Below are 12,275 nucleotides of genomic sequence, written 5' to 3'. Positions count from 1 at the left end.
ATTAGACATATAATAGCAAATTTTATTCAATGATTTAAAAGAGAGATTTTGAGTCCAATTGTCATTCTTTTACATGTAAAATGCTGTCACTTTTATTAACATAAAGATAAGCTGCAATTTAATCCCTACAGCTCACCTATATTGATCATTAAATGGTATTATTAATTTATGAGGTTGAGTGTTCTCTGAAAATAGATATCTGAAATATCCATAACCACAGGTTTTAAAGGAGTAGTCATAAAATATTAACCTTTGTCATCTTAAAATCTCTTCAGTTATAAACTAGTACAGAGAAAATTATTTTTTGTTATTACTCAGATAAGTTTCAAGAAAAATTAGGATCAGGATCATTAAACCTTGGGGAATGAATATTGGGCTTGTATCATCTTCAATTTTGGAAATAAATGCATTTCAGCTATGATTTGTGAGACTACTCTGAACCCAGTTTGCCACTATGTTTAAAATGTGTGAGAAAGGTTGTCCTGTAGTATTTATAGTTATAAAACACAGTTAATGTGATCATTCAGCTACATGTTCTGGGCGATTATCTCATGCCTTAAGTGGGTACTATAAGGCACAAGAGACATAGACCCCGTGAGAAACGTAGTCATTTTCTCCACATACAGGACCTGAAGCCCCGTTCAATCATGAAATGCAATGTGCAAATGACAGGAAAGGCAGCCACAGTCGTGAGCTGGGGCTCTGCAAACTAGCAAACCACCACCAGCGTCTCTGCTGAATACAGCGAGGCCTTGGGGCAACCCAACTTCTCTCCATTCTACCTTCAGACTTGTATTTTTGGGTAGGTGATAACAAATTCCCAGCTCTTGTGGTTTTCATAAAACTTTTAAAAGCATCGTCATAAACCTTTAAAGCATGCTTCTTTTCCTTTTTCGCTTAACTTTTTTCTTGCATATGCTGTTACGAGGAAATCTAAAGAGGAATTCCCTTAAGAATTAGTTAAATGTTTCCAGATCCACTAGGTTAAAGTCTGTGGAAAGTTACCCACATGGAGTTTACTATCTAATAAGGAAAATGGAATGAATCCTGATATTAACAGTAAAGTGAAATTCAGTTAGCCACTGAAAGTTTTTGAATTCATAAAATGATAGAACTTAAAGTATTTATTAAAAGGTAAAACATTAACATTGCTCTGGAGCACAAGCATTGTTTGTCAGGAGGAAAACAAATTTTTATTATTCTACAGGAATTTTGGTTTAATGACTAGAGATTAGTACATTAACTTAGATCACTTTTTTTAATTTGAAAATAAACACTTCTGAAATACTTAAAGCATTTAAGAAGTTCATTCTGCTTATAATACTGACAGTAAACATTTAGCAAGTTGAGCTATTTGAGAAATGGTGTTTGCATTGCTAATCTACATAGCCATTCTTGACTATCTCTTGAGTCTTTGTATTTCCAGAAAGGATAAAGGAAGGAAGCCAGCACGCAGAAATGGAAAAATATGAGGTATTTTCTGGGACCAATGGGTTCTTCTCACTTTGGTTGATATAAAGATTTCCTGAAAGAGAAAAGGGAGCAACAATGAGTGGGCTACCTAGAAACCCCGTCATGGTTATAAAGATGTAAGGCATGGGCACTGAGAGCAAAGAAGGAGACTGTAAGGGCTGGAGAATTAGGACTTCTCTATGCGACACTTTAAGTAAAATACTTTATTCCCTCGGGGATACAAAGTTTTGTCCCAGTTTGTTTGACACAAAGCTTACAGAGTCAAGCCAAACTGCTCAAGACAAGAAGAAAAGCTTTGTGCTACTGAAAGAAGCCCAAGTCCTTTAAAATCCTTTCAGTGCGTAGAATGCATTTCAGGGCTCCTTCTCCTGGAGTCAGCCAGCTTACGCATGCTAAAATGGTCCAGTCTTGTTTTCCACACCAAATGCATTAGAAATCCTTGACCACACTGTACACAGTATTAAAGTAGAAGAGGACTCTCAAAGTGGCCTTATATTTCGCTCATATTGTCCTTGAAGTTTAAATGACAAAAGTAAACATAAAGTAGAAATCAATTTTTCATACGAGAATTTTCAAAGGCACAAAAGTCTATTGTTCTGTGGCGTGGTCCATATGTTTAGAGCTTTTAATGGTCAGCCAGAAGATAAGAGAATAGACAGTCCTATTTTACCTTCTTCTTCAACTTTAAGTAGTTTATTCCTGTGTTGCCTCCAGTTAACTCTAGTTACTATAGAAAATTAATCATACTTATTGCTTATCTTACGTTCTTGCTGAATTTCACATAGAAGTTTCAGTTTCCATGGAAAACATAGTGCCCCTAAACTCAGAATTCTTATTGTGGTTAAAGCAAACTTTACTATAGAGTCAAGGTTGAAATATTAGCATTCATGTTCCATTTAATCCTATCACATATTTAATTATTACATCCTTTAAAATTGATGTGGCAAGAGACATGTTCAAAAGGAGTGTATTATTACTTCAAATGTTGGAATTAGGAACTTTGAGTTAGAGTTTTATATTATCCATTCTTCTTCAAATTTTCACAGTAAAACTGTCTCCTGTGGCAAATTTGAACTTTAGTAAGATGTAGAAATCAGACCACATTGCTGAAACTTCTTCATGCCTAAAGTCACTATGGGGAAAAGCGGGTCTCTTTCATCAGGCTTAAAAGTGGGATTTCCAACCCTTCCAGAAAGTGAGACTATCCAAACTGAAGGGCATTAGCTTTCAGTAGACTTTCATGGAAGGCACCAATGTAGAGTACAGCCATTGCCATGGGAAAATCTGCTATTAGTCTAACCAGCTGAGTAAAATAAAAGACTTTTACAAAGTAAAAAGTTACGGTTCCAGCCCTTCTATCAAAATATTACTGCAAACCAATTTTTGGTTCCAGGGAAAGAAGCTGAATCTGAGAAATTTCTTCCCCTCTGACTACCAGTGGATGAAAGTTAGAAAGACTACGTACTTCAAATAAGTAGTATATACTACCTTGAAAAGAAATAAGATGTTGGGCAAAGGGTAGATCGTCATGCAAGATGGATTATAAACTCATTTAAAGACCTTTTCAAAGGTAGTACGTATATAGGCATCTTAATGGAGTCATTGGCTACAGCTTTCCCAAAGGATTGTTTTGCTTTGGTCAGATGGTCTGAGAGATACTCTATGGGTTTTGAAGAGATGGATTTGAATTGCTAAAGTTTTGTTTAGAATTTTTACATCTATGTTCACGAGGCATATTGGTCTGTAGTTTTCTTTTCTTGTAATGTCTTTGGTTTTAGTATCATGGTAATACTAGCCTCATAAAATAAATTGGGAAGTGTTCATTCTTCCATTTTCTGGAAGAGGTTGTCTATAGCTGTTTATTTCTTTTGTTTTGGTAGAATTCAACAGTGAAGCCATCGGAGCCAAGAGTTTTTTTGTTGTGGAAAGGTTTTTAATTATAAATTTAATTTCTTTAGTAGATATTAGGCTATCCATATTATATATTTTTTCTTAAGTAAGACTGTGTAATTTGTGTCTTTAAGGAATTTTGCAACCTAAAGTCATTTATAATGATCCTTCATTATCCTTTTAATATCTATAGAATCTATATTGTGTCACCTCTATTGTACCTGACATGGATAATTTATTTGATTCTTTGTTAGTTTGGCAAGTTCTGTCAATTTTATAGATCTTCTCAAAGAACGAACTTTTGGATTCATGGATTTGGTGATTATTTTTCTGTGTATTTTTTTGTTTGTTTTTTTTTTGTGAGGATGACAGGCCCTGAGCTAACATCTGCCAATCCTCCTCTTTTTTGCCGAGGAAGACTGGCCCTGGGCTAACATCCATGCTCATCTTCCTCCACTTTATATGGGACACTGCCACAGCATGGCTGGACAAGTGGTGCGTCTGTGCGTGCCCAGGATCAGAACCGGCAAACCCCGGGCCACCACAGGGGAGCATGCGCACTTAACCGCTTGCGCCACTGGGCTGGACCCTCTGTTTTCTATTTTAATTATTTCTGTTTGTATTTAACTTTTTCCTTTCCTAATTTTTCCCTTTTCTTTGCTTCCTTTCGGTTTAATTTGGTCTTATTTTCCTAGTGTGTGGAAGTTGGGAAACTGATTTTAGACTCTTTTTCTTTTCTAATATAGGGTATCGGTCCTGTCAATTTCTCTCTAAATACCAATTCAGTTAGCTCCATCACACAAGTTTTGATATGATTCCATTTTCATATTCATTCAAAATACATTCAAATTTTCCCTTTGATTTTTTATTTGACCCATGGTAACATAGAAGAGTTATTTTATATTGTCCAGATATTTTTTGGCTATGATCTCACAATTTCATTATGGTCAGAAAACATACCTTGTAATACTTGAATTCTTTTAAATTTATCAAGATTTATTTTGTGGTCCAGAATCTCATCTATCTTGGTAAACGTTCTGCATGTACTAGAAAAGAATGCGTATTTTCTTATTTTTAGGTAGAGTGTTCTATAAATGTAAATTAGGTAATTTGGGATGATAGTTTATCTTCTATATTTTTACTGATTTTCTGTTTACTTGTTAATTATTTTCTTTCTCTCATCAATTATTGAGAGAAGCTCATTAAAATATATGAGCATAATTGTGGTTTTGTCTATTTTTAATTAATTAATTAATTAATTTATTTATTTATTTATAGGAAGATTGGCCCTGTGCTAACATCTGTTGCCAATCTTCCTCTTTTTTCTTTTTTCTCCCCAAAGCCCAAGTACATAGTTGTGTATCACAGTTGTAGAGTTGTAGCTCTCCTATGTGGGATGCCACCTCAGCGTGACTTGATGAGTAGTGAGTAGGTTCACACCTGGGATCTGAACTGGTGAACCCCAGGCCACCGAGGTGGAATGTGCAAACCCAACTGCTACACCACCGGGCCAGCCCCAGATTTGTCTATTTTTTTATTTCAGTTTTGTTGATTTCCGCTTCATCAATTCTGAAATTATCTTCTTTAGGTACAAACATGTTTAAAAATGTTATGGCTTCTTAATAACTCAATGGAAATTTCTTTTATAAGATATTAATATAACCACTCCTGCTTTCTTTTGATGAGTGTTTTAATGGTGTATGTTTTTCCATCCTTTTGCTTTTGACCTATTTATATCTTTATATTTAAAGTGCATTTATTATAGGCATCATGTAGTTGAATCTTACTTTTTATCTAGTTGGCAATCACTGTGTTTTAATTTGGGTCTTTTGAACATTTACATTTAATGGAATGATTGATATGGCTGGTTTATACCTATGACATTGTCATTTGTTTTCTGTTTGTCCCTTCTATTCTTTGTCCCCTTTTACTCCATTTTTTGCATTCTTTTGGAGTGAGAGTTTTTACGGTTTCATTTTACTTTCTTTATTTGATTACTATATATTACTCTTTGCTTTTGCTTTTTTATAGGGTGCTTTAGAATTTAGAGTATAGATTTTAAAAATATTAATATTATAAATAATAAAATATTATACATATGACTTAAAAAAAATTACAAAATAATAGAAGAAAAGTTCAAAGAAAGAAAATACCAAATTAGAAAACAATAATATTGATAAATAAATTTTGAAACTTTGTTCTTTGAAAAAGCAAAATAAATAAACCACTGGCAAACCCTAAGAGAAAAGTGAAAAAGAAATAAATACAGAAAATAAAGAAAAGGAAAAATGACTAGAGAAAGAGTAATTTTTAAAAAGTCATATGAAGCTATTTTCTCAACTCTGCTGATACCCTTGAAAGCCTGGATAAAATAGATAATAGTCTATTAATTTGTAATGTACCAAAATTTACTCAAGAGGCAAAAGAAAATCTAAATGGATCAGATTTCATGGGGAGAAAAAAAGACCAACTTCCACAGAAGTAGTACTCCAACTCTTTCAAATGAAAAAGCTTCAATTTTTCACGGAAAAATTCTTCCAAACCTTTGACATGAAGATAATTACAATTCTATTTGTTTAAACCTTTTCAGGATATAATATTTTAAATTTCTTATATTACTCCAGAATAAAATGGCAGAAACCTGACAAAATTGGAACAGTAAAGAAAACAATAATCCAATTTTATTCATGAACTTCAATGTAAAAATCAAAACTAAGATGTTAGCTAGTAGAATCTAGCAACACCTAAAAGGGCTTATATACCATAAGAAAATGTGGCTCATTATAGAAATCCAAGGATTATTTATAATAACAAATTATTAATACAATCTCTAGGGTCACTAGGGAGAACTATAGATATACCTATATGTGAAAAAAGTGTCTGTTATTTAACATTCAATAAAATAAAATAGATAAACACTACTTAATCTTAGGAACAAGTATTTATATGATCTTTCACTCAGCTTCTAATCAATATAGAAAGCTTCATTTATCTAAGCGCGTTGTTCAAATGAATGCCACCATCTGAGATAAGTCATGCTTTCAGAAATGGAACATAAATGGTTTGTTAGTAGGTATTTTGAGACTGATCCAATTTTGCCCACTCTAAATTGTTGTTCAGGGGAGTAAGATTAAAATGATAATGTTAAAAATGATAGTATTAAAGACAAAAATATATAAAATTGATATTCCTTAAAAATGTAAATATTTAAATGTATAATGAAAGAAACATTTCCCCCTGAAAAAGAAGATACATTTGCATATTAAAATGGCATTCCACACAGAGAAATAATTGATTCTGTACTATCAACACCATAACTGCACAATCTTTCCTCACAAATTTACTGATGTACAAATAAAGAGTCTTGTGTGCAACTAAGTAAAAACTACAAATCACATAGGCAAATTAATTTGGCTGCATCAGACATTTTTTACGGCAATCTTCAATGCTATGAAACAGTAAAGCAATATCTATAAATTGAGAGAAAAATAAAATGAAACTCAAGAATTAATACCCAATCAAATTTTCCTTTCTATAAACAGACAAGATAATTTTCCTATAATCTCTTCCTGAAATAAAAATATTTTACTATAAAAATACTCTGCTGTGGAAAATATGTGGCTATGGGTATTAGGTCCATTTACATATAGCATTTAGGCTAACCAACTGTGGACAGCATAGTTTCAAAACAGAATGTGATTTTTATAAACAGTGAAAATAATGTTTAAAATAAGGAAGGGAAGAAAGAGTAAAAATTTGAGGAAGTTATATGTGTTTGTATTCTCATTTTCATAGCATGGAATCAACAATGTTATCAAAAGTTTAAATACTCCATCTTATGGAATGTTTCTCATCAACTTTTTTTTTGTTTTTTTGCTGGGAAAGATTAGCTGTGAACTAACATCTGTTGCTAATCTTCTTCTTTTTTTTACCCCCTCCCCAAAGCCTCAGTGCATAGTTGTATATTCTAGCTATAAGTCCATCTAGTTCTTCTATGTGAGCCGCCACCACAGCATGGCAACTGACAGACAGGTGGTGTGGTTCCGCTACCAGAAACTGAACCCAGGCTGCGAAAGCAAAGTATGGAACTTTAACCACTAGGCCATCAGGGCTGGCACTCTCATCAACTTTTCAAACTTTAAATACTTTAAGAAATGGATACTGCTTGTTGTAAAACCATCTCTTTGTCAATTGTACAATTCATATTAATTTCTAGTTCTTCTGTTGAAAGCAATTAATTTAAAATGTAATATTTTATTAAAATAGGAGATATAGCATGATCCCATTCTTGGAATATTATCAGTCATCTCTCTCTCTTGAATATTTATTCTTCTATATGTTGATGTCTGGAATCATGTAACCTGAGTGCTTATGTCTGGATAGTGAATTTTGGGGTTACTTTTTATTTTTTCTTCCTATTTTAGGTTATTTGAATTTTTGTAGTGAGTATATACTATACTTGATTGAGTTATTTTCAAAAGATAAAGACATTTGTACGAATGAAGAAAAATACCTATGTACATGTGTTACCAGCCCCGCATTTATACTTAATCTACCCAACCTGGTCGTGTAACAGCAACCCACAGAGCTGTGACAGAATTGTGTAGCAGGTATAGATTTACTCACTCAGAGTAATACTGCTGAAGTTCAGAACACGAGGAATGGAGGACAACAATTAATATCTATTTCTCAAAGTATAAACATATAGGATGGCTACATCTTGTGTAGTAATAATGGTAGTATATTGCCAAATAATATATTTATTAGTCACTGAAAACAGAATTGAAATCATTCATTTTTTTAAATTTCTTGATATAAAAGATGTAGTTTGGTATCCATATTTTATGTAAGAAACTTCAGCATTAAAAGTTCAATGACAAAACACTAATAAATTCATGGGGCCAGCCACGCAGCGTAGCGGTTAAGTGCATGTGCTCCGCTGCTGGCGGCCTGGGTTCAGATCCTGGTGGCACACCGATGCACCACTTGTCAGGCCATGCTGTGGCGGCGTCCCATATAAAGTGGAGGAAGATTGGCATAGACGTTAGCTCAGGACCAGTCTTCCTCAGGAAAAAACAAAAAGGATTGGCATGGATGTTAGCTCAGGGCTGATCTTCCTCACAAAAACAAAACAAAACAAAACAAAACACTAATAAATGCACAATGCAAACATTTATTATTTCTGAACCAATATTCTTCTGTCAATGTTAATAACAGCAATGCAAAATCTCTTCTATTTTTTCCAATGTGTGTGAGAAACAAGAGAGTAGGGGGTGGATATTAGTATAAATTTGTGGCTATTCTAGATAATGTCTAATTACATGAAAGAATATTTGCAAATTTTTGAATTATAAAGCTGTATACTGTGAAACTAGGAAGACTATCCATTAAGTAAACAGAGACTGTGTCTTTTATTTATAAAAATCATCATGTAAAGGTTTGACTAAAACTGACCCTCATTATAAGAGAAAATCTTATCACATACCAAAATAGTTGCAGAGACCCAAGCACTTTAACATTAACTGCGAGGCACTAATTAATGAAGGGAGAGGACTTGAATTCAAATGATTATTGTTGAAAAGAAAAGTTCAGCCATCTTAATTAATCAACTCACTTGTCACTGATAACATTAGCCCATGTTTTAGTCCCAACATATGTTAAAAAGTAAGTTACAAAAATGTGTTGGCTCAAGTGGTTCTTAGTTATTTGAGTATGGCTTCTGTAGTTCTGGTAAACACAACTTACTTTTAACAACTGAAGTTCATTAATCAGTCAAGTCTATGCTTTAAGTCTTCCATTTGAATGTACAGGTCAACAGACAGATCTTCTGTTTATTACAGTAATGAAAATTGACATATCACAATACCCTCTGTTGTCCAGTAATCTCCATGTTATTCTAGAACTAATGAGTCCAAATTAGGGGACTTCTCAATAACTCAGTGGACTTAAACAATTGCGTTGTGCAGATTTGTACTTAAATCCTCCAGGTCCGTCAGCTTTGATTATTGCTTTATGTATCTCTAGAGATATGTGCTCATGCTTTCTCCACTTTAAATAGAATATTTTGCAGTTATCGCCTATAAGATGAAAAATGCCCTGGGTATTGGAATCAACCTTTATATTTTCTCTTTTCATTTGGCTTCAAAACTTTTAAAATTTTAAGCCAATAGTCTGTGCCATTTCCTTCTCTCTGTTACAGAGGTGAAATTTCTTTGATGACCACTTTCATAAGCACAGAATGATTGCTTTCTTCTTCTTAGTGCTTTATGTCCTTTACATACTTCAGTATCCCCAATTATTTTCCTACACAGCTGAATTATTGTTGTTGGTTGTCATTATTTTTTTATCTACTCTGGAAAATAATATAGTGTTTCTTACATACATTCTTTAAAAATCACTTTAGAAATCTTGCTGTCTAGGAAAAGCAATGCAATTTGTGACAACATTTTTTGTGCTAGTAAAGAGTTAATCTCCATTTCATCCGCTAAATGATCACAGTTTACATGTGGTTTAATGGGACTACCTATGCATGACGGATGTTGTTGAATTATGTAAATCTCATAATAAGTTTACCTGGTAATATGATCAGAAAAACAGACCATGGTTTGCTTGAAGTCCCATGAGAAATAACACAAAATGTTGGAAGAAGTACAACTTTAAGTCTGTTTTGTGGTAAGAAAATTAAAAGGAACATTTTACGTAATACACATATGCACAACTCTTACATAGAGCTTTATTCTCCTTTTTGCTCTAAAGGAGTTGTTGGCTGCATATTCTGAAAGACTTGAAAGCTAAGAAAATTTACATCTCAACAGCAAAGCTTATGCATAAGAAGTAGGGACCAGAGACTGGCCCAGACACTGGGAACAGCCCACACCCACATTTTACAGTTCTCATAAGAATAGAAAACCATGCTCACTCTTTGTATAATGAGCGTTGAAAGATTAAAGCTTAAAACCAATTGGGAGTTCCAGTGTCTAGGTCAGGCATCAGTGGGCAGGTAAGGCAGCTACTGAAGCAATGTGATTCAAAAGATCCTGAAAAATGGCCCCCTCCCCACCCCTGAAGGAAAATATATTTCCCCACCACAATGTCTGAAATGTCTAGTGTTGTTTTGAACCCTAGAACCTGCAAATATTGCCATATATGGCAAAATGGACTTTGCAGTTGTGATTAAATTAATGATCTTGAGATAGGGAGATTATCCTGGTTTATCCATGTGGGGTCCTAAACGTAATCACAAGTGTCCTTATAAAAGAGAGGTGGAGGGAGATGGGGCTGCAGACAGAAGAAGAGGCAATATGATGATTGGAGCAAGGTACTACCTTCTGGGTTTGAAGATGGAGGAAGAGCCATGAACTAAAGAATGCAAGGAACGCAGCTCTAGGAGATGGAGAAGGCCAGGAAGCGCATTCTCTTCTATACCCACAGGAGGGGGTTCAGCCCTGATTTTGGACTTCTGATCCCCAAAACTGTAAGGAAATAAATTAGTGTGTGTGTTTTAAGCCACCAAATTCATGGTAGTTTGTTATAGAAGCAATAGGGACTTAATGTCGTTAGTAATCACATGGATGATTTAGTCCTCTGAATGCCATCCGTATGTGTGCATTCTAGTTGGAAATAGTGTTAGGAAGCAAAGAGGAATATAGACAGTATTAGGTAGGACTTTATTCTGGAGTCAAAAAGAAGCCTGCTTAGAAGAAGATACGGGCTTGGACACGGCACAATGAGAGCAGCACAACTTTTATCCCACTTCTTAGTATTGTATACTGTTGCGGAGGCAAAAAATCTTCCTCTACCATTTTAGGTTCTTCTGGCTGGTCTGATAATCAAATTGACAGGAGACAGATTAACAGGAGAAAATCAAATTTAACTTTGTATGTGCGTGGGCTCCATAAGAATACGAGGCCCATGGGCAGTCAGGCGATTGAGGCTTATACACCATCCAGAGCTGCGGAGAAGGATGTAGGGGTCTGGGATTTCAGAGCAGGGAAGACAATGCACAGGGAAACGGGAGGAGCAAATGTTTGGTAAACAGATGTGTGCCGTGCCATGCAGAGACAAAGGGACACAGAGAGGAATGTGAACAAAGAGGTCTTGCTGAGTTCCCCTCAGTCTACACACCTCACAGATCTTCTTTACAGTTATCTCTGGTGAGAACTCTCTTTCTGCTACAGGCTCCCTCTCTACATTCTTGTAGGCAGTTAAGGTAAAAAGAAAAGCTTCCTGAGTCTCTTGTTTCTTAAGAATAATCAGCTTAAAATAATCCTCATGCCAAAGGGACACCTTTTGGGGTGACAAATTTTCTCCCCTCCAATATCTTATTTAATTCTGTCCTAACGTAGATGACCACACTTGGTCCCATAATCTCAATGAAGTAAGCAACTTTTGACCTGACAGTGGGATGGAGTTTCACTTTCCTGTTTCTCCTAGAGTCGTATGTAGAGAACAGTCTCATAATAAGAATGCAAAAAAAGAAATGCTGGAACACTCTTCCTTTTCAAAGCAGTGGGACAATGACCTACCCACATAGGATATTCAGATATTTTTCCTTTTCATTTCTGTCAGAAATAAATACCTCCTACTAAATCCACAGGGTTTTTCACCTGATTTTTTGTACATTGCATTCAGAACAACATAATGCCTATGGAGGTATACAAAAGGAATAAAAGAATTCTAGCTCAGTCAGAGCTAATGATCCAGTTATGAAAGGTAATTACATCCTTATCATAATCTGAATATATATTACATTACTATCCATACTGAAGGTTTAAGATATATATGCACTTATATATTTATACCAACATATCAGAAATAGAATTTAAAGCTGTGTGTATGGAGGGAAGATGTTGAAGGGAAGTAATTGAATGAAATTAATCAGGAAGGTTTCCTGGAAGATGTAAATGTTAAGA

Source organism: Diceros bicornis, chromosome 37 (genome assembly GCF_020826845.1).
Source record: "Diceros bicornis minor isolate mBicDic1 chromosome 37, mDicBic1.mat.cur, whole genome shotgun sequence".
Lineage (NCBI taxonomy): Eukaryota > Metazoa > Chordata > Mammalia > Perissodactyla > Rhinocerotidae > Diceros > Diceros bicornis.
This window is presented reverse-complemented; position numbering follows the sequence as displayed.